This window comes from Canis lupus, chromosome 12, assembly GCF_011100685.1.
Source record: "Canis lupus familiaris isolate Mischka breed German Shepherd chromosome 12, alternate assembly UU_Cfam_GSD_1.0, whole genome shotgun sequence".
Classification (NCBI taxonomy): Eukaryota; Metazoa; Chordata; class Mammalia; order Carnivora; family Canidae; genus Canis; species Canis lupus.
In genome coordinates, this window is record NC_049233.1 from 46,535,818 (window position 1) to 46,558,670 (window position 22,853).

At 36.8% G+C, this 22,853-nt stretch overlaps 2 long non-coding RNA genes across 3 annotated transcripts in view; both read right to left on the reverse strand.

Moving 5' to 3' along the window:
* LOC119874212 overlaps window positions 1-22,348 on the reverse strand; it is a 69,945-nt gene extending 47,597 nt beyond the window's left edge. For both annotated transcript variants that reach the window (XR_005367990.1, XR_005367991.1), the window contains exon 1: window positions 22,155-22,348. This is a non-coding gene — a long non-coding RNA (uncharacterized LOC119874212). The remainder of the gene's footprint in view (window positions 1-22,154) is intronic.
* LOC111098347 lies at window positions 18,481-19,789 on the reverse strand. The gene is made up of 2 exons (XR_005367989.1): window positions 19,446-19,789; window positions 18,481-18,629 (listed from the first exon to the last, which is right to left on the reverse strand). It is a non-coding gene; the product is annotated as an uncharacterized LOC111098347 (long non-coding RNA).
* Window positions 22,349-22,853: the final 505 nt, after the last annotated feature.

Consider the following 22,853-nt stretch of genomic DNA (forward strand, 5'->3'; position numbering starts at 1 on the left):
ACTGTGTGGAGGCTCCTCAAAGAGTTAAAAATAGACCTGCCCTATGACCCAGCGATTACACTGCTGCGGATTTACCCCAAAGATACAGATACAGTGAAAGACTGAGGCACCTGCACCCCAGTGTTTATAGCAGCAATGTCCATAATAGCTAAACTGTGGAAAGAGCCTCAGTGTCCATAGAAAGATGAATGGATAAAGAAGATGGCATATAGATACAATGGAATATTAGCCATCAGAAGAGATGAATACTCACCATTTGCTTTGACATGGATGGAACTGGAGGGTATTATGCTGAGTAAAATAAGTCAGGCAGAGAAGGACAATCATCATATGGTTTCACTCATATGTGGAATATAAGAAATACTGAAAGGGATTATAAGAGAAAGGAGGGGAACTAAGTGGGAAAAATTAGAGAGGGAGACAAACCATGAAAGACTCCTAACTCTGAGAAACAAACGAAGGTTTGCAAAAGGGGAGGTGGATGGGGATATCGGGTAACTGAGTGATGGGCACTGAGGAGAACACTTGATGGGATAAGCACTGGGTGTTATACTATATGCTGGCAAATTGAATTTAAATTTTAAAAAATGTAAAAATAAATAAAATATAAAAGTTAAAAGAAATCCCTATACTAGTTCTGCAATTTCTTGTGAGTCTAAAACTATTTCAAAATAAAATCTTTACTTAAAAATCAATGAAAGAATTATGTAAGAATTTACTGACTATTTGAAATTCAAAACAAAAATATTGTCTGTTATTTTTTGTAAATTGTGTGCTGTGCATTATTTGTATCAGTTAACTCTATGATCAACTTATATAAGTATATATACACATCAGGGCCTGGAGTAGGCACAAAACTTAAAGGAGGCTCTAATTCTCAGGGTTATGCAAGTGTCTCATGCTAGTCTCTGCACTGATATGCTTATGCTTATAGATCTCTCATTCTACCCTTACCCCTCCATTGGAGGACCACTTTTTAAATATTTATCAACCCATCACTACCTTCAAATAAATACTAGTTTCATTTGTTATGTGAACAGAGACTGTGTCATGAAAGTGTCCTTAAAAAGTTTCTTGGCTTGTAATTGTATCAGCTTGTCCCCCCACCTCTATTTTTTTTTATCCAGTTCTATTCTACAAGAATTTATAAGGACTAGAATATGGATGCTTGATCACTGTGACCTTGAAACTGGACATCTATCTAAATGGAAAGATGAAATATATCATTTCAAGTGGAGGAAAAAAAGCAACTTTAAAAGAAATGAGAGAAAAAAAAAAAGAGAGAAAAAAAAAATAAATAAATAAAAGAAATGAGAGATGTCAGAAAGTCCAGCAGGTTCTGGAACAAATTCTCCAGAGAGAAGAATAATCAGAAACTGGAGAGATTGAATCAAGCCAAGCAACAGATATATAGTATATGATAGGAGGCTGAGGCAAGACTATGGAGTCAGCTCAAAAAGAAAAAAGGACTTCAGGGAGAAGTGGAAATGCAACCTTTTGTTTATTGGGAAAGAGAATCAAGGAATATTTCCTGAGTTCTACATAATTGAAAAGAAAAAAATAACCCTTTTCATTGGGAATAATGATCTTTCTCACTGAAGAAAGGTAAATTCAGCTCCCCATTCTTTACTTGTAACTAAGAAATTTGCCTAGTCTTTATTTTCCTACAATTATTATTTATGTTATGATTGATCACTGTTCTTAATGAAATCTTATGTCATCAAATTCCGTGTAAATAAAACTTACAAAAAATAAAAAAAGAAAACTTACATGTAGAATAGAATTCCATATAAATATTCACATGCAGTGTGCTTCTTTGCACGGTTCATCTCATGATAAGTCAGAAAATAGCTTTGGGTTTTAATAGTAATTGTGGATATAATCAAACTTATTTCTCACCTGCATTCATCCCCTCTTTTGCAATTAACATCTCCCAGCCTTGATTCTCCTCCATACACCATCCAAAAGAAAAACAACCCTGTGATTGAATGAACTTTCACAGGTGCTCTTTTGATCACAAAAATCCAAATTTAAAGGATAGGTAATTAATTAAAATTCTTTTGTTGTTATTGTTAGAAGGTAATGACAAATGCATATTTATGAAAATCACGTTTGAAAAAATTCTGGGTATTTTTCTTTTCCTACATTATGCCAGGAGTAAAGATCAGTGCTTCAGGGACTGATATCAGTAGTGGTTTCTGACATTCCTCTGCTCTTTGCATTCTCAATTGAGACTGAGTGTCTAAAAGGTTTCTTTAAACAAATGAGGCGTTAGTTGTTTAGTTATGTTTCACTTTCCCTAGTGGCTACTGAGCATCTGGTGAGCCCTCCCAATGGTGTTGGCAAGGCTCTTCTTTTGATGAGTGACTGAAAATGTTCAACCTGTTACTCAGCAGCAGCATATAATGACTGCCAGCAAATAAAAAACTTCCTTTGTTTCCCATTCTGCTTCCATTGCCAAATGAATGTGTTGCGCTAATATCTAATAGCCTTTACCAGCTGTTGAGTTCTGTTCTTTCCAGTTATGATTACTTGGGCTTTCCAGTTTCCATATTGTCCTGCCATTTTCATAGTGGGGGTCTCAGAGACATTGCAAGAGACTCTTAAAACTCTGAAGCTTCATTAAACCAAAGTAGTCCTATCTTCCACAGTTCCCACACTGCAACATCTCCACAAACCAACCTCTCACCCAAAGTTATCTCTCACCTGGTAAATTTCAGAACACTTTCTAATGCCTTTCTTTTCTCTACTTGCCATTCGGTCTTTGGACAAAGGTACATTTAACTTACAGAAATGATTAGCTCCTTAATAGTGGTGTAGAAATCAATTTTTAAAATTAAAATATATGTTAAATCACCTAGGGACAATTATTGCATAAAAGAACTCCATCAGGATTATTTGATAAATCGACTCCTTTGTGTATCAAATGACCATCCCTAACTTATAAATGTGAAAAACAAATATTCATATGTTATCTCTCCTTGACTATTAAGTACTCCTGCAGGATATGTTCTCACTACAATCTCCCACGTCAGGGCATTGACTTGAAGGCTGACCAGAATCAGTATTGATTTCTGTTGTTTGGAAATTCTTTGGGTTTTTTTTTTTTTTTTTCCTTTTTCTTTGCTTTTGAAGTGAAAGTCCTGGGCTCTTTTTCCTGGAGACATCTAGCATAGGCAGCAGGGTTGATATGAGGGGAGCACACTAGAATACTACTGTCCATCCTGATTGTCCAGTACCTTGCTTAACTGGTCACTAAAGTTTTTGCTATCATCGCTTTTCACAACACAGTTTTTATTTCCTTTCAACAAAAAAAATATAAGGTATTAGTGTCTTGGATCAATCATCTAATAAATTGTTTCCCAAACTGTACAAGATATGCTAGTCACTTGAAATTTTCCTTCAATATGTATATGTTACTGACCAATAGCTTATCCATACTGGGCATACTATTTCTTCTTACTAACTACAAATGCATAGAAGTTATTATCTATATTAGTAGTGAGATTCGTTAAAATATTCTTTATGAAATATTAAAAATAGATGTAATATGAAATAAATATATGAATTCAAAACATCATAAATCATAAATTATTTGAGTTTTTCTTTGAAGTACATTTTTTTTCAGAGGAAGACAGCATTCACAGTAAAAACAAAATGTCTATTTTTAAAACTATTATTACATTACTAATTATTTTGTAAAGGATAGTTCTCTGGTCAAACAAGTGTTAAGAATTTTGCTATCTCTATTCTATCTTTTGAAGATTCCTGAAGAACATATGAAATTTTATAACAAATTAATGGATTTAAATCTAACTGAATAATTTCTAAATCTGTATCTTCATGGAATATTTTCTATGGGGTATGCCTAATAACAAAGCTTTGGGAAATGCAAAACAAATACTGTCTACCTTGATGTCATTTGTGAACTCAGAAGATGGGTTAACAGTTAAAATCTGGCACATAAGCCATCAAGCATTCTATATAGTGCCTCAACAATTGGAACATTATTAAATAAGAGAATTCCAACAAAGAGGGAGGCCTTTTATTTGTTAGATATTCTAAACCTACTATATGAGAGGGAAGGAATGAAGCCAGCATTTTAATAGCTATGATATGATTTTCATGACCTGAGGACTTAGGAACACACAAAGTCTGGTTTTTCCCATCTCCAAAAAATAGAATAAGTCACTACGGATTTTGACTCTCCTGATAGCACACCTATGTATAAGGGCTGCCCATACAGGATAGCAAAGATAAAAATGAGTGGAGACAAAGTGGTCTTTGCTTTGAGATTAAATTTACTTTGACATGCTAGATCTAGTGCCACTTCCATAAATTAGGATTTTCCTAATGAGACCTTCAACATGTTTGACTGACAAATTTCCCTGCCTTTCCAAACCCTTGCAATATAATTAAGGTACAGATTCCATAAATGGCAATAAAGGAAAGGATCCAACTAATACATGCAAGGTATCCCACCATATGTTCCTATTAACAGAGTCAAAGCTAAGGAAAGATTAATAAAAACAATTCTCTGTCACAATAAAAACATGGAATTTACTCCATAAAGTGACGGTGAGTAAAAACAATGGCAAATTGTAGAACAGATATATTTGCCTGCTTTGCTTGAAGGTGATTGTCCTCAACGGCCCATGTCTATGACACATCAAGAAGAACCTGGGATAAAGAGATCCTACATGCACACCATATCTGAAACTCTGAAATACCTGAAATATCTAGCAAAATCTTAAGTTTTCCCATGTGGAACACAAGTCTCTAACTTTGCTTAATTATCTTTTGCCTGCTATTACACTATCCTAGCATTATATTTATTACTTTTATTCTATACTTTGGAACACTGGTTAGATCTAACTTGATTCCTTTATGCAATTTAGCTACAATTTGTTTGTGCTATTCTCTAGACACTAATAGATTATATTCTGTATTTTTTTCTAAGATAATCCACCCAATTCATTTTTTCAACAAAAATTTGTTGTGCACTCCCTATGTGTCACACATGATTCTAGGAACTTTGGTTATATCTGTTAATAAGGCAAAGATCCCTGATCTGTGGTTCTTATACTCTAGTAGGGAAAGATAGACAATAAACAATAAGTTGAAGGAAAGGCTAAGGGAAAAAGAGTAGAGTAGGGCAAGTAGGGTGGGGAGTGTGGGGTGACCCTTGAAACAGGTAAGAAAATTAGCCAAGCAGACATAGAGAAAGAAAGATTCTGGGTACAGGAAACAACTGTAACACAGCCTCTAGGGTAGGGCATGCCTGGTGTGCTGGAGGAAAACAGAGGCCAGTCTGGAGGACAGACTGAGGTACATCATAGGAAAGGAAGTCAGAAGGAGTGCTGGGAACAGGGAGACCTTGAAGGGCCTGTGGGCTGTGGAGGAACTTTGGCTCTGACTTTAGTGAGATGGGGAAACATTTGCAGGGTTTGAGCAGAAGGGTGCCCTGATATCATGCATATTTTATAAAGATCATACTGCCTGCAGTAAAGAGAGTAGACTCTGGGGGCTGGCTAGGAGAGAAAAACAGGAAACCCATTAAAAGGCAAGTGCCAGGGGCACCTTGGTGGCTCAGTCTGTGAAGCGACTGCCTTTGGCTCAGGTCCTGATCTCAAGGTCCTGGGATCGAGCCCCATGTCCAGTTCCCTACTCAGCAGGGAGTCTGCTTTAGCTCTACCCCTCCCCCTTCTCATGCCCTCTCTCCCTCTCTCTCAAATGAATAAATAAAATCTTTAAAAAAAAAGGCATGAGCCATAACCCAGGCAAGATATCATGATAGCTTGGATGTGGGTAGTAAGTAACATGAAGGGGGTGAGAACATGTGAGAGGAAGCCAAAAAGAGGACTCAGGGATGACTCCAAGTCTAGTCGCCTGAGAAATGGTCATCAGTTCAGATGGGAAAATCGTGAGTGGAATAGGTTTGAGGAGTAACGATTAGGAAGTCTGTTTTAAACACATCAAGTTTGAGATGTCTTTTAGATATCTAAGTGGATATGTAAGTAAGAAGCTGGATACATGTGTCTAGAGTTGGGGAGAGTTTTATCTCTGACCTAATGCTCTACTCAAAACCAATAATTCATTCATCCAGGAAATTAGTACATTTCCAATGTGGACACCTTAAAGGGTGAATTTTGATGGAAGCTTTGAAAACAAATTCTCTTGTTCTGGATCTTAACTAAAACATAATTGACCTGATTTTGATTTGATTCTCTCACCTTAACATTCCAGGCAATGAATCAGTGAAACTTCTCTAGATGGCAATGACTTTCTGCATAAAAACCACTATTCATTCATTCATTCATTCATTCATTCATTCATAATAAACATTTATTTAACTCTTACAACATGTAGGGCTCCTATATTCACCCTTATCTAATTTGAACAGGAAAAATAGCCAAAGGGTCAGGGGAAAAATGAATTTGAAAATAAATACCTTGTAGAACAAAAATTAGAAGGACAGCTTGGGGAAAGCCTGGGTGGCTCAGTGGTTGAGCGTCTGTGTTTGGCTCAGATCCTGATCCCAGGGTCCTGGGGTGGAGTTCCACATCAGGCCTGCTTCTCCTTCTGCCTATGTCTTTCTCAAGAATAAATAAATAAAATCTTAAAAAAAAAAAAAAAGGGACATCCTGGCAAATCCCTGATTTTGAGAAGAATGCACTGAGGTAACCTGATGTGAAAGTCCCATTTCAAAGAACATTAATGGAAGCAAACAAAAGCACTGTCTGATGCTATGTGAGTTTCTGTTGCCCACAGATGATTATTGAAGTGTTTTAGATTTAATATATGCATTTTAAGTCATAGGATTCTTTAGAAATTAAAAATTGTCTTCACATATTTAGGGTTTTAAAAAATGGAGAAAGCAGAAGATGAAATCAATAAACTAACTTTAAATATTATTTTAAATGTTGCTCTTTATTTTAAATTCCATGAAACATAGTCCTAGAAGGGTGAGGATCCTTGCAGAGAGAATGCAATAGATAGCAGATAGTAGTAGAGGTCCATTAGAAGTAGAAATTCAATTCCATAAATATGTGTTTAGTGTCCTCCATATTCAAGGACTGATTGGAAATACGACGAGTAAAGAGAAACAATCCCTCTCTCCAGTATTCATAGCATAATAGGATAGACAACTTCACATATGCACATCAATGGCACTAATACTAGGCTGACTATGTTAAATAGGGAAAAAGGAATTAATTGTGAGAGTAGTATGATTATGCTTCTTAGAGGAGTAAGGACTTCTGCTAGGTCTTTAAAAAAATGCTACTACTACTACTACTACTACTACGAAGGACTGGAAATCAAGATGGAGTGGAATTTCTATGCAGAGAGAACCTGAGTATAGGTCTGGAGACAGGAATGAAAGGCATGTATGGGACAGTTAAAGTCCAATGTTAGCAGAGCATTAAAAAGGTAAAGGCTAAGCAAAATGTACATATTCAGACATGTATAAATACATAATGCAAGTGAAAACACTTCAGCATAAAAGCTCAGTAAGTTAACCGAATGTTAGCTTGCATTTGAATATAATTCAGAAAGTGTGACAATAACTAAGAATGAGATGAAAATGGTTTGGGAAAAAGTAAAACTTAGTAAATATGGATTGACTCAGCTAGTGCAAATTTTTCAGGCTGCATACAATTAGAGGTATTTTTAGAGCTTTTGAAATAAGTTTCAAAAGTTTTATTGAGATATACTTCACAAATAATTAATGGCATATATGTAAAGTGTATCGTTTGGTAAGTTTTGATATATGTATATAGTCAAGACACTAATTCCACGATTGAGATAATGAACATATCTCTCATTCTCCCAAACTTTCTCATGTCCCTTTGTAATCCTTCTCTCCTTCTCTTCCTCTCAATTCCCAGACAACCAATGATTTGCTGTCAATTATAAATTCCTAGAATTTCCTAGAATTCTACATAAATGGAATTCTAAAGTATATTCTCTCTTTTGTCTATATCCCTTCACTCAACATGAATACTTGAGAGTCAACCACAGTGTAGTTTGTATCATTAGTTCATTTCTTTTTATTACTGAGTAATATTTCTTCATATGGATATACAACAGTTTGTTTCCAGTCACTTGTTGACAGACATTTGGGCTGTTCCAGTTGGGGACTTCAAATAAAACTGCTATAGAACATTCATGTACAGTCTTTGAATGAACTTATGCTTTCCTTTCTCTTGGGTAAATATCCAGGCAAGGAATGCCTGGATCACATGGGAAGTATACATTTAACTTTTTAAGAAACTGACAATTTTTTTCTAAAGCAGTTGTACCATTTTACATTCTCACCAGCTGTGTAAGAGTTCTAATTCCTCTACATCCTTGCTAGTATTTGTATAGCCTGTCAGAGGCTTATCTCACTCAAACAATCACACACACAAAAAACCTTCTCCACAGATAGGCTAAGTTCAACAGACAATGTTTTCAATAAATTTAGAAAATACCAAATATCCACATTATTCAGAAAAATAGACTGATGTCTTGGAAAATAGCTAAAAGAGTTAAAGGGAGTGACTTCTAGAAAATAGGATGAGAAGAGGGGGAGAATATCACTGATATTTACTAAATTTTACAGACTATTAACTTTTTAAAAACATACCATGGATTATTTTAATAGAAGATTAAAATATTTTTGAATGAATAAACCAAAGCAGTCTTAGAGATCTTTTCACAAATGCAGTAAGAACCCCATTATCTATTTTTAATTAAAATTTACTATAACATTAAATCCTTATTAGTTACTTTGTATTTTCAATATACACTGTGACTTGATCATCATAATTAATATATTTTTGTAGCCCTAAAATCAGAAGAAGCATTATTGCAGATAACCTAGAGATGATAAAGTATTCAAGAATCTCTGTTTATCCTGAGCAGAGTTCATAGTAAAACTATGTATAAACACTATGAAGACAAGTAGTTTTTATAGTTATTAGCCACACTTCATTAAATGTTTCACTTTTGGAAAGTACTGGCATAGATTAAATTTAAATAACTGACAAAGTTTAGAATCATTTATAATTAAAGACTCACAGCTTTAATTCATGTGTATTAGGGTTGCGGAGTCTCATTATTGCTACTGTGACTACTCTGATTACAAAACAGATAAGGCCTGGAGAAGCACATGGCCTTTGGCTTCAGAGCCCAGGTTTAAATCCCAACATTACAATTTACCAGCTATGTGCCAATATATGTAAAGCGATGTTACAAGGTCTCAGCTTCTTCATTTCTAAAAATGTTATTAGATTACCTACTTCTTAAGACTACTTAGAGGAATAAGTGATCAATAAAGCTCAACTACTGTTATTACCTGGGATTCATTATTGTAAAACACCCCAAGAACTAAAAATTAAGTATTATAGGGGGTTTTAATTGAAAAGTGCTTGGATTTTATGAATATCCATGCCAATTAAAACAACTAATTATTAAAATCCTAAGAGAACTCAAGCGATTTTACAGTGAGAAATAGATATCAACCTCTAGTTAATTAGTTAATTGGTATACGCTGACTGCACTAAATTTCTTTTGATTCACTATTATTCTCTTTACAAATGGCTGACAGCATATACTCTAGGCAAAGCACTGGAGCTAATGTTAGTTCTACAAAGATTTTAAGTCATGGCTTAGTGATGAAGAGATAAGATTAAATTCTGTAAGCAAGAAAAGTGTATTGACTTCAATCTTTTTACTTCAATTTTCGAATTCACCAACTCTTTTTTCTGCTGTTAAGCCTGTCCAACAAATATTTTTAATCCAGACATTATATCTCCATTTTGGTATTTCCACTTTTTTTGTAAAAATGTTTATTTCTCTGCTGATAATTTTTCTTTGATCATTTTGAGCATATTTTCCATTATGTCATTGAGCAGCTACAAGAGCTATTTTAAAATCCTTGTTTGTTATTATCAACATGAGGATCAGAGTCCATTGATGGTCTTTTCTTTTGAGAATGGTATACCTTTTCTCGTTCTTTAAAAAGAACTTTCGAATTGTACTTTGATTTTGTTAATGTCAAGTTCTGGTGACTGAGTTCTGTTATAGTCCTCTGCTGAGTGTGGTGATTATTTTTGGTTTAGAAGTCAGTCACCTTGTTTGGACTAAAACTGTAAATTCTGTTTCTTGAAAAGGAGCTCAAAGCTTATCCAACTTTTTAAATCCTGAACTGGGCTGCCCAAATGCACATGTGTGATCCAAGGATCAGACAGATGTTTGGGTGTTTTATACACAGAATTTGTTTCCTCTTCTCTCTGATTCTTGCTTTTCTGCAGTTCTAGCCTTGATTTCAATGGTTTTGGGATGCTATGAAATCTGTTTTTTAAGCAGCAGGATTACATGTTTTCTGTAAGTTTTAGTCACCTCACATAGCATTGACTGAGTCTGTCCTCAACCTATAATCCATGAAATTCAGGAAACTCCTCATATCATTCATTTTGTCCAAATGCTAACTCCCCCCAGAATCAGCCTGTTTTGTTTGTTCTCCAATGACTTCATGTGATTGACCTTTGTATTTTTCCCAGAGATTATAGTTATCAATCAGAGCTTACTCAGACATACCAGAAGCAGAAGCACACAGACCACTGATTTTACTTTAAGTTCTACTCTTTACAAGATTTGAGCAGAATTAATGGTAAGGAATGTAAAGATATCTGGACTACTCCCATGTTTTCCAAGAGAATGAAACTCTTATCTGGTGGAATCAGATTCCAGAACACTGATCAGACGGGACTTACTTGTGGGCAAGCTTGCTATTTGCTCAAAAGTCATCCTAACTCTTTAAACTGAGTTGATGCTAAATTCCAGAAGTAGAAAAAGAAATTACTTTGCTTTCTTTTCTCTTTCTATCAGGAGCACTTAAAAATAATTGTTTCATCTTTAGGTACTTAATTGAAACTAGATGTAAATCTGAGTTTGGAGAAAAGGACCTCAGATCTAGGCCATATTCAGGAATCCTGAAGGTCCTACATTACAGTTTGGGAAATAAGTGTCCTTGATAATTGCTTTTAAGTATTTAGTTTTCTTTTATAATTTTCTCTTGAGAAATTCACAGGAAGAGTGTTTATAGACAGCAGAATTTGGACATTCTGGGTTCCCAGCTAGAAATCATTTACTAGGTTCTCCAAACTTTCATTAAGGCCCTAAGTAATGACAGCCAGAAGAAATGTAGCAGAGAAAATTTTGTTGGAGCAGCTCACAATTTCTTTGAAACTAAACAGAATTTTAAAAATCTTTAAATCTTATATAATCCCAAATCACGACTAAATTCCCACAATAATTAGCACAGCAGGGGCTAGAACTTAGATGTGTTCACTCCAGCCCAGTAAGTTTTTAATACTACCATAAGCAGATAAGCAGTCTATAAATCTACAGTCCCCAAGTCAAAGATCTTTGTTACTCATGATTAAACTTCAAGTCCAACTGGAAGATCTCTGGATTTTTGTTCCATTAAAACTGCTCCTATTTTAAATTTGAGAAATTTCTTGCAGTAATAAAGTTCCTTATGTAGTCTGGTAGCTTTAAAATCTTACTGAGGTATAATATCATTTATTGACATTTAACATTGTCAATTGACATTTCAGCCCTTATTAGTATATGTCCCATCTGCATCACAGCTTCCTATGCTCTCATTAAAATGGATGAATTGTGTCTTAATACATATTTTCTTTTATATTAGAAATCTTGCGATCGGATAGTCAAATGTGAATATTTTATGGTAAACATTTCCCCCTCTGCCTTGAATTTTTTACAAGTTTAAACAACCCCTTACTAAAAAAATAAAAATTAAAAACCCTTACTTAACCATATAAGCTACTTTTGTAAGTTTCAACAAAGGATATTTTTCTATGCCAACTATTAGGACTTATATGAATATGCCTCAGGTTATCTGAAAGTAAATCTGTTTTTATGATAATTTACAATACTATAAATTTTTTTATTTAAATAAAAATGGCTGATTGTTATAGAGTAATACATTATTCTTTGACTAAGTCTGGAAATGCTGACAAACTATTTAACAACCTGGCCTTATTTAAGAATGAATCAGGGGAACCTGGGGACTCAATGGTTGAGCATCTATATTTGGCCCAGGTTGTGGTCCTGGGGTTTCAGGTTGGAGTCCTACATTAGTCTTCCTGGAGGGAGCCTGCCTTTCTCTCTGCCTATGTCTCTGCCTTTCTTTCTCTGTCTCTCATGAATAAATAAATAAAATCTTAAAAAAAAAACTATAAAAAGAATGAATCAGTTTTATAAATGCTTCACAAGTTACTACACTTCTGTAAGATCATCCTCCCCGTTAGAAATGCTACGTAGGGCAAACCAAATACAGACAAAAGCCAATTCCTCCAAGATCTATTCGTAAAAAGCACCTTTCTAAAGGCAACTGCACCATCTTTGACTGATCTGCTGTTCTCCGACTCCATCAGGCCTACACCTAGAAGAGCCATGTGAGGAAACATGCCAATGGTCTTATGAGCAGCCTCAACACGATGGCATCATACTGCTCAGCCCACAGCTAGGAGTTACACAAAGTATGTTCCAGCTCAGAACTTTCCAAAATGACATCTTAAATCTTCTACGTTCTCGAATTCTCACTTAAAACCTACATTTGTTTTCCCACCTTCCGTCCTTTCTTCTTGTATTCAGCAAACTAATCGACCAAGCTGGAGTTCTTTGCATGTGAACCTATGCCTGATACATCATTTATAACTGGTAAAACCATTTTTAAAGAAAGAGAATATGTCACAATGAGTGAGGTAATTATTTTTTTATGCGGTTGACTTTTTAGTCAGCTGTACTGCCTTTGTTTTATCAGGATGTAATCATCTACTATTCACACAGAAATGCAAAGTCATATTAAGTACAAAGTGTAGATGTCTTAAGTGGGTTCTGAAAATGGCAAAGTGTGGTAATCTCTGAAGCTGGATGATGAATTCATGGTGGCTCATTACCATATTCTAATTGTATGTTTGAAATCTTCTACATTAAAAACTAAATGTAAAAAAATAGAGAGAGGATTCTTGAGTACAGCAAGTCCCTCTGGAATCTACCACTTCAATGAGACCTTTGAACAAATGACCCCTTAAAGTGCGCAGTTTGCACTGTGTTAAACTGTGTTTGCATTAATCTCCTACTTCCAGATATCTGTGGTCTGGAACTCCATGGAAATTGGAAAATCAAGTAATTAGTGGAACAAATTCCCTTTCCTACGACACTAATTTTTGAAAATAGAGTCCTTATCATCTTTATCATTCTTATGTCCTAAATACCCTTCACTTGGCATTTAGCTATTATAGAGGTGATGTGCACATTGTCACTTCTGGTGTTGACTATTGTGCCACCAACCTTGATCCTCCCACACTCATTACAGAAATGTAACTTTTCCTTGGAGAAATTTGAATGCCACTCTAGTTATGGAGCTTCTGATCCCTGGTTCCCTTGTCTAGAATCCTCATTACCTAAGAATTCCAGATTTATGAGGAAAACCTGCTAAAATTTCTAGAATTAAAATTTTATGTTGGGGTGATTACTGAACAGTAAATTGTAGAACTTTAAAAATAATCATTCATCCTTTTAAAGACTTGAAGAATTCCTTGGTATTTCTTAGCAGGTTTCTACTTATTGGATATATTTCTTTAACAGGAAATCCTCTCCCTTAGTCCCGAGCTACATATTTCATACTAGAATTTAGTTTTATAGGTGCTTAACTTGATCATTTCCATTGGGAATTAAAAATGTAAAAATTTACATTTTTACAATTATTTCAGTTGAGTACTGAAAACATGCCAGGCATTCTTTCAAGTGTTAAGGATATAAACAAAATAAGGAATTCTAAAGGAGCCTATATTTAATAGGGAAACAAACAATAAAAAATAAATAAGTAGCATGCCATATGCTAAAGAGTACTCTGAAAATAAAACAGCAAAAGAGGAACAGGGAAGCTGAGAGAGGGAGTTAATGTTTTATAAAGGGTGGCCAAGAAATACTTCATTGATAAGTTGATATTTGACTCCACAGAGATTTGACATGAGAAACAAGCAATAAAAATATTTGCAGGAAGAATGTTACAGACAAAAGGAACAGCAGAGATTTTAAAGCAGCAACATGCTTAGAGTATTCAAGGGACAACAGGAAGTAGGATGAGATAATAGAGTGGGCCAGGTTCTAGAAGCCCCTGAAAGGAAATTATCTTATATACTGAGCCAAATGGAAACCATTGCAGAATTTCCAGCATAGGAATGACAGGATACAATTTGTCTTTTTACTTGGATCCCTCTGGCTACTGTTTTAAAAACAGACTATAAAGTGGCAAGGTTACAAGCAAAGAGACCAAAGGAGGCTAATGCACAATCCAGGCCAGAGATCAAGACCAAGTCCGTTGCAAGAGTAATAGCGGTGGATTTGGTGAGTGGTGATTAAACTCCAGAAATATTTTTAAGACAAGGTCAACAGGATTTACAAATAGATTGTGTACAAGGTATAAGAAACATCAAGAATGACTCGAAGTTTTCTGATCTGAGAATAAAATAACTGCCATTTGCTGAGAAAGGGAAGACCAGGGGCAGGTAAAGCAGTACATAGGCCAGGATTGGTTGCTTCTTACTCCTTTTTTTTTCCCCCAAATTGCATGAAGTTCACAGGTATATTATAAAAGCCATGAGATAGCAAGGTTTACCACCACCTTCTCAAAAAACACAAGAATGGGCTTCCAAGAGCATTTCCTTTATACTGTCTCTACCCCATACTTCTCTCTTAGAACACGGAAATAGGAAATGCGAGTTTGAAAATTTGGCATATCCCTTCTGAAAAGCTGTGAACTTAAAATATTAAAAATATCCAGGGGCTCTTTTCTCTACCATGTCAAGTATATACAAACCCTTTTATCCCTCTATCCTTTGTCCTGTCATTCTCATTGCTCTTTCAGAATTCTAGGTGTGCTCTTTGGAGAAACATAAAGGTCCAAGGACAGATGTGTCTCATTCAGGGTACAGGTTTGTTCCAAGTGACCATGTGGGCCCTACCACCTGTCCTGAGTTTGCATCCTCTTGTTTTATTGCAGAGATTCTCAAAAGTAGTTGTCCATAACCAGAAGTCAGACATAAAAATTTCAGGCCCCTCCATCAACAGGATGACTTCCCCCCTAAGAGCTAGAGAGCTAGAGCAGGAACTCTTTTCTACAGAGATCATAAATACTAAGCTATCTCATCAATCATTCATCACCACATTGCCACTTTTCTTTGAAATAAATATACCTAATGATTTGCCTCTAAGGTACTATTTCTTAATCTTCATTCCCAATATGTGTTTATCTTACTTGGTTTCCTGCATCTCTCTTGAAAGGCTATCCTTGCTGGACTCTGGGAGAGCTATTCCCTGCCCTATACAGCCAGGATAGGGGAGTGAGTCCACTGGAGCTACAACGGTCAGTCCACTTGATTGTGAACTTTGACTCTACAGCAAAACAGTGTGTACAAAACAGCTTTCAAAGGGTTACAATGTGCAACTCATCATGCTAGAAAGGGATAAAATGTAGAAAAAGGCTTGAAGGCATGTAAAACCTCACAATTTTTTCTGTAGACATACTAACCACTCTAAGTCAGAAAATATTTAGTATTTTAAGATAGAAAGTAAGATCTATGAGGGCCGAGAGGCTGCAAACTGCCTACAGCTCTCAGATAAAAGAGTGCCTCATGAGAAGCCAAAGTCAAAGTCTCTTCCAAAGGCTCAGATGAGTACAATGCAGATACCAACTGAGTTCAGGGCAGAAACAGGATTGAAATGGCTCAGAAGCCCATCATACAGAGAGAAAGAAGGTTACTCAGCAAGAACAAGATTCCCAAGGAACCAGGTCATGCATAGGTAGCCCAGGGAAATAGCATGTGACAAATCATAGGTGTGGTGGTGGGAAATCAAGCAGGATGGGGCCTTGGGTCAATAAGAAAATCTGGGTTGAGCCTGTAGATGGAAGGTAAATACATCAGGAAGGCAGAAATCTTGCCTGGCAGGATAATCACCTCCACTGGGATTTCTGCCTGGATTCCCCCTCCCTCAGCTTCATCACACCAAGCAAAATTGGTATCTCCCCTGGCACCACCATATGCTTTGTACATTAAGTGCAAGTATTCATGTTGTATGTATGTTTATGTGCTTCCCCCTGGGCAGTTCTCAGACACAATGAAAGTTCAAACAACACTTGTGGAAGTAATTCCCCCAGTACAGAATCCAGCTTAGCATCATGTATTGCATTTAGTTATCATGTCTCTCGGGCTTTTTATGCTAGGATATTTCCATAGTCTTTATCTTTCAATGTTATTTATGTTTTTAAAGAATATAATATTTTAAAAGAAATTATTGCTCACTTTGGATTTGTCTGGTGTTTTCTCATGCTTGGATTCAGGTTGTATATTCTTGACTGGAACACTTCATAAGTGATGTTTTATTGTTCTCTGGGTGTTGCATCTTGAGGTACATCAGGCCCATCTGCCCCTTAATGGTGATGGTTAGCTTGTGAACACAGTCAAGATGTTCAATTCCCTACTGAATAATCACTGTCTTTTTCATTGTAATTAATAAGCAATCTGGGGAGACATTTTAAGACAACATAAATTTAACAAAAATTCCCCCTTTGGTTTAGTGCCCATTGATGGTGCTCATCTGAACCAACTTTTAATATGATGGTTGCAGAAAGGTGACCTGCCAGTTCCAGCATTCCCGCATTTTACCATCTGCATTTGGCATTTTACTATGAGCAAAGATCTGCTATCCTCTTTCATCAACGTATTTATCCTTCATCAATATATTAGAAAATGGATCATTGATTCCAACTTTTTCAGGAGTTTGTAATTCATTACTGTCCTTAATTATTTTAGTGCTCAGAGTATCATAGATTATGATATGGGAGCCCCAACAGCAGCTTCTGTGTCTTGTGACATGTCCCTTCATTTTTTGACTACTTCCTTACTTTCTAACTGTAAGATATTTTAGGTTCTTCTTGTAATCCACATTGTCCAAGTTCTGAAATTAACCATTTTTTTTTGAGGAGCCTTGGTGGTTTTGTTTCTAATGGGTGATGGTATTACAGATCAAGGTCTGGGTGCTAAGTGTGCTCATTGTTGGGGTGTGTTTGCTTCTTGTTCCTAGTGGGTACATCTAAAAAATATATCCTCATGTATACACACACACACACACACACACACACACACACATACACACGGATTTATGGCTTCCAGAACTGTAAGAGAATAAATGTGTATTTTTTTAAGCAACTAAATTTGTGGTTAAAGCAGTCATAGGAAACTAATACAATTGTCTTCTGCTTTCTTTGCATTGAGAAAAGACTTTCGGTGCCATCAGTTTTCTTCTTGTGCTCCATTCTTCAAATGTGCTTCACCTTTCATGACCAAAAGATAAAACTAAAATACAGAAGACAGATTATGTAAAAGTATTATATGAATGTTGAATTTCCTGAAGTTGGTAACCATATTGTGTTTATATGAGAGGATATCCTTGTTCTTTTTTTAAAACAAAAATATTTATTTATTTATTTATTTTATTTTAGAGAGAAGGAAAATGAGGGGAGGGGCAGAGGGAGAGGGAGAGAATCTCAAGCAGATTACTTGCTGAGCACAGCCTGACACAAGGCTTGATCTCATGACCCTGAGACCATGACCCAAGCAGAAACCAAGAGTCAGATACCAAACCAACCAAGCCACTCAGGTGCCCCAGGATATATTCTTATTCTTCAGAAATAATACAGAAATATTTAGAGGAAAAGGACTATGTAGATAACTATATATCTATATATCTATCTATCTCAGGGGCACAAGCCAGTAATAAAGCAAATGGAGTAAAATATTAGCAATAGGTGAATTTGAGTAAAAGATATACAGGTGTTCTCTGTACTATTCTTAATCTTGCCATTTTTCTGTGACTATGAAATTATTTCCAAATAAAGTTTTAAGAAATAGCATTGTTCACTGTCATTTTTAGAATTAGAAGATGTAGCAGAAATTATTGAACCAACAATAGACCTCTTTGAAATGGAAATAGTACCATGAAGAACTTTAAAAAGAGGCATTACTTCAGGCAGATTTTTGTTGACTCGTTTTCCAACTATCTCATCTCGAAAATTTGCATACCCAACAGCAAACACATTAGGATCTTCACATTAGTCCTCCTTCTGAATTCAAACATGAATGAGTCACTATTAAGTAAACCCACCCTTTACAGAAATCCTTCAAAATAAAGGATAAAGGTAACAATATATTAAAGATTTTAAAAATTCTAGTAAAAACTTGACCTGAAGAATCATAACTCCAAACTATGGGCTGATATTTTATTGATATTTACAACACAGGATTAGCAACCAAAGAAAAATAAAATCCATGAATAATAAGGCTGAAGTAGACTCTAAAACAATTGCTAATTATTTCAGCCAGGGAACACACAAATTTTACATAATTAGAATTAGACATTTTATTTACTTAGAATCTTCTCTATTAACCTTGAACAGGAACTTTCTTCTCACAGGCTGGGTTCTCAAAGCAGAAACTTAAATGGGACTAAAGATGAGATGTGAATTAGGAGTGAGATGTGTATCACATTACCTGTGAAAGGTAGAGGAGGAAGCAGATTGGACAGAGAAGCCAGAGCACAAGCCTGATGAAGCCTTAGCCAGCCTGCTAAGGAGCTCCGAACTAACAATTGCCCTTCAGAGTTATCCTGCATTATGCAGGCCTAATTGGACACACCTTTACTCCTGCCTCGCTCAGTCACTGGTTGTGAGATACCCTTGGGAAGGACCCAACCTGAGGAGAGGTACTGTCTGCAGTGGAGGCAGAGCCTGAAAGAGCTGCCAGCTGGAGGCTGTTAGCTCATCACGCTTCCTAGAGCTGGGCAACAAATCTTTCCTTGAAGGGTGAACTTGATGGCGCATATCCATTTCTATCTACCACAGTTGACTCTTTGTCCCATTCACCTCCACTTCATATACATTCAGGGAGCAGCTCCTCTAGAATTTCTATAAACCTCTCTTCTTGAGGGAATCTTAGAAGAGGGACTAACCACACCCACTGTTGTAGCTGGTCTCGCGGCTACAAGTCACACATTGTCTCCCTCCCTCACTATCCATTCTAGCTTTCTTTTACCCTCCAGAGCCACCTCTCTGGTCTTGCTGGCTTACTAAGTGGTGTGACACAGACCCTAAGAACTCTCCATGATTCTAGGTTGTCCAAAATCTTTTGCCATTACAATTGGCAAAAGATGCCAAGAGGTACCTAAATGGATCACCCAAGATTCTACACATTTTTCCATGTCTCTTATTTCCCCCAATGATCAGTGTCAATTACCCCTGCCAAGACAGTGACTTTTTTTGCCTGCCAGTCTCTAGACACAAGGAACACAAATGCCCTGCAAGCACTCACAGCTTAGAATTCAATGAGATGCTTCCCCGGTTCCCTGGCTAAACTGCCCCATTACAAGAAATCAGGCTCTTATTCCTGCAAAACCCAAAGGTATAGGAATAAGAAGCATAAAGTTCTCCAATGAATCATGCGGAGTAATAGTAAGTGCAGTGCAGTCACTACTGCTTCTACTTCCTGATTCTAGAACCCAGTACCAAACAAAGGAACAGTTCCAAGTAAGGGTCTCAGCATTAGTCTCTGTTCTTGATTGGACATTCAAAGGCAGCAGTACCTAGATCAGTAAGTTTGAATCTAGGCTGTTGGGCTCACATGTAACCACCATCTCTGCTGCCATGACCACTTTGTTCATTTGCCTATTATTTTTTTAAATTTTATTTATTTTATTTATTCATGAGAGACACACAGAGAGAGAGACAGACAGACAGGCAGAGACACAGGCAGAGGGAGAAGCAGGCTCCATGCAGGGAGCCCGATGTGGGACTCAATCCTGGGTCTCCAGGATCAGGCCCTGGGCTGAAAGTGGCACTAAACCACTGAGCCACCCGGGCTGCCCTCATTTGCCTATTATGACAACACTAGGCTGGTCAATGATGAAGGCTGGCCGGCGTATACCGTCCAAATAATTTTGTATACTTCTCAGTCTAGTACTTCAATGATGGATGCTCTCTGGTGGGTAGCATGTGATACAAAAATCTTTATACTTCCTGGACACTCCTATATGTCCATCTATATTTCTCTAACCCGAAATCCTTGTCATCAAACTTACTATCTTTTCACTCCCAGCCAGACCGTTCTCCATGTCTATGAGTCCATATACTTTCTAATTCAGGCTATTTCTCTTTCCACAAATCGTAGGTGACTGGGATAAGGTGCACTATCTGAAGTCTTGCCCATTGGGAACAATTTCCCTTCACCCTGTCTTCTAAGCCTACCTCTGGGTGGACTTTAATGTAGTTGCTCTCTATTTTCAGCTTGAGCCCATATACAAACTAATTTTGATATACATATGTAAGCTTTTCCCTGCCCCTTCAGATGTTCTATTGAAATCCCCAACACGACCATAGGTGTGAATTGGAAACAAGGTGATAGTGCAACAGAGGTGGATACTTAGGGGCCCAGGCAATGTGCTCCCAGTTTGCTTATGCTTATTGATCCCAGTTGCACCACTTCTGTCTTTTTTTTTTTTTTTTTTTTTTTTTTTTTTTTTTTTTTTTTTTTTTTAAATTTTTATTTATTTTATGATAGTCACAGAGAGAGAGAGAGAGAGGCAGAGACACAGGCAGAGGGAGAAGCAGGCTCCATGCACCGGGAGCCTGACGTGGGATTCGATCCCGGGTCTCCAGGATCGCGCCCTGGGCCAAAGGCAGGCGCCAAACCGCTGCGCCACCCAGGGATCCCCACTTCTGTCTTATGAAGGATTGTTTTGTTATTCACATGGCCTTGTGACTGCATCATCTCACAGCTGGCTCCCTAATCAGCAGATTCTAGATCTGAAAACTGGCTTAGGTCTAGAAACTAGAAATGAGATTGTGACCTTTTGTAATCAATTAGGACAATAATCCATAATTTCTTCTTATATAGACCAAGGGGTAGTCTTACTGGCTTCCCATCTAGAAACACTGTGTGTTATTAATCATCTCAATTATAATAGCAACCCTCTAGTGTCTGGCAGTGAAGTGTCACCACCAGGTCTTTATTGTTTCAAGCTTCTGTCATCTCCACTTTTAGCAGCATGCCATATTCAGGAACAACCTCACCTACTGTCAGCTCTGGCCTATATAGGACAACTATCATTGAAATCCTTAGTGATGCAAGTGCCCCTCTCACTGGTGCACATTTATGGCCTTGGTAAACGGTGTGTCCTCCAGGCAATCTGTGGAACCCACTTATCCATTCTAGCATATCCAAATCCTGAAGCCTTTAGGCCATTTCTCCACTATCTCCTATAGCAATTCTGCATTTCAACGTTGTTTAATTGTAGGCTATGATTTTTTTTGATACTTCTAGAATTCATCCTAATCATAAATTTGCATCATCTCTTGTCAAAATGTCAAATTCTGTATCTTGGGAGAATGTTCACTAATCAGATCTTATCTTCTGGTCCCCAATCAAGCACTCTCAAGATCCAAGCTCACACACATGTATCTGGCTCCCACTAGAATATATTGGTTAGATTTTACAGTTCCTTTGGGGTATACTGTCTCTTCTCTGCTTCAGACCCATAGCCGTCATTGGATTATACTGAGAATTAGTCCTAGTTCTAGGAGTAGTTGACAGAATGGGAGGAGGGAGCAGATCCTGATATGGACACCCGTTGCCTTGTGAGGGAGAGGTCTCTTCATTGTCTTCTAACATGGCATTGTGCTGGCTTTTAATAGGAAGGTGTGGATCCCCAGAAGTGGCCCACACCAGTTGATTTAAGGAGTCTGAGAAATCAAAATATTTGGGAGTATCCACTTACTGTTTCCAGACTCCATGTCAGAATCTCTAGTTTTCCCAATCAGGGCTCTAACCTTGGCTTAACCATCTGCCTTGGATAGAAGGTTAATATTTTCTTCTAATGCAGCCACTCTATTAAGTTCTCAGACTTCCTCCTCTCTTTCTCCATTTTTCCTCTTTCTTTATCTAGTTTTTCTTTAAAAGCAGAATAGGTTCATTGGAAACAATTTGAAAAATGTAAAAAGTAGAATAACTTATCCATAATCTCACCACATGAAGAAAATAGTTGGTATGTTTTCTTGTAGACATTCTTCTATATGAATCTGGATTTATATATGTATAGTCCCAGCTTGAATCTAAACTGAGTACCCTTGTGCTGTAGGCCCTGGATACCAACAAAGAGATCTGAAGTAAAGAAAACTGACAGAACTCTTTGTAAGTACATATAAGACAGCATCAGCGCCTTCTAGGCACAGCAGGTGAGACTGAATTATGCAAATAGAGGCAATAGACAGCAACATTTGTGACACAAACAATCATGAGGCCTCATTTGCACTCATAGACTAGTGAAGCAAAGAGAAATTCAGGCCGCAAATGTTATAAAATAGGTATCATACACTATATACAGTTTTGTATCCTTCATTCTTAATTTTTAATAAGTGGTATTTCATATCATCAAAATACTTTAAAAACATACAGAGGCTGTTCAACCATACCATTTGATATGAGCCGTCACACAAAGACCAGAATGACCGTGGAAATGGGTTTCAGGCATTGACACTTTCACCTGGGCTTCTGAGTGAGGGATCCAGAGTAACAGAGCAATTCTTTTTCTCTCCCTAAATCTGGGCTAGAAACATTACAGAGTTTGTTTCCTTGTATAAGCAAAAATTGATTTCTAAAGAAGCTTAGGAGGATCATACAATTATTACTCTGTATTGCTCAATGCTTTCATGGGGCTTACATCAA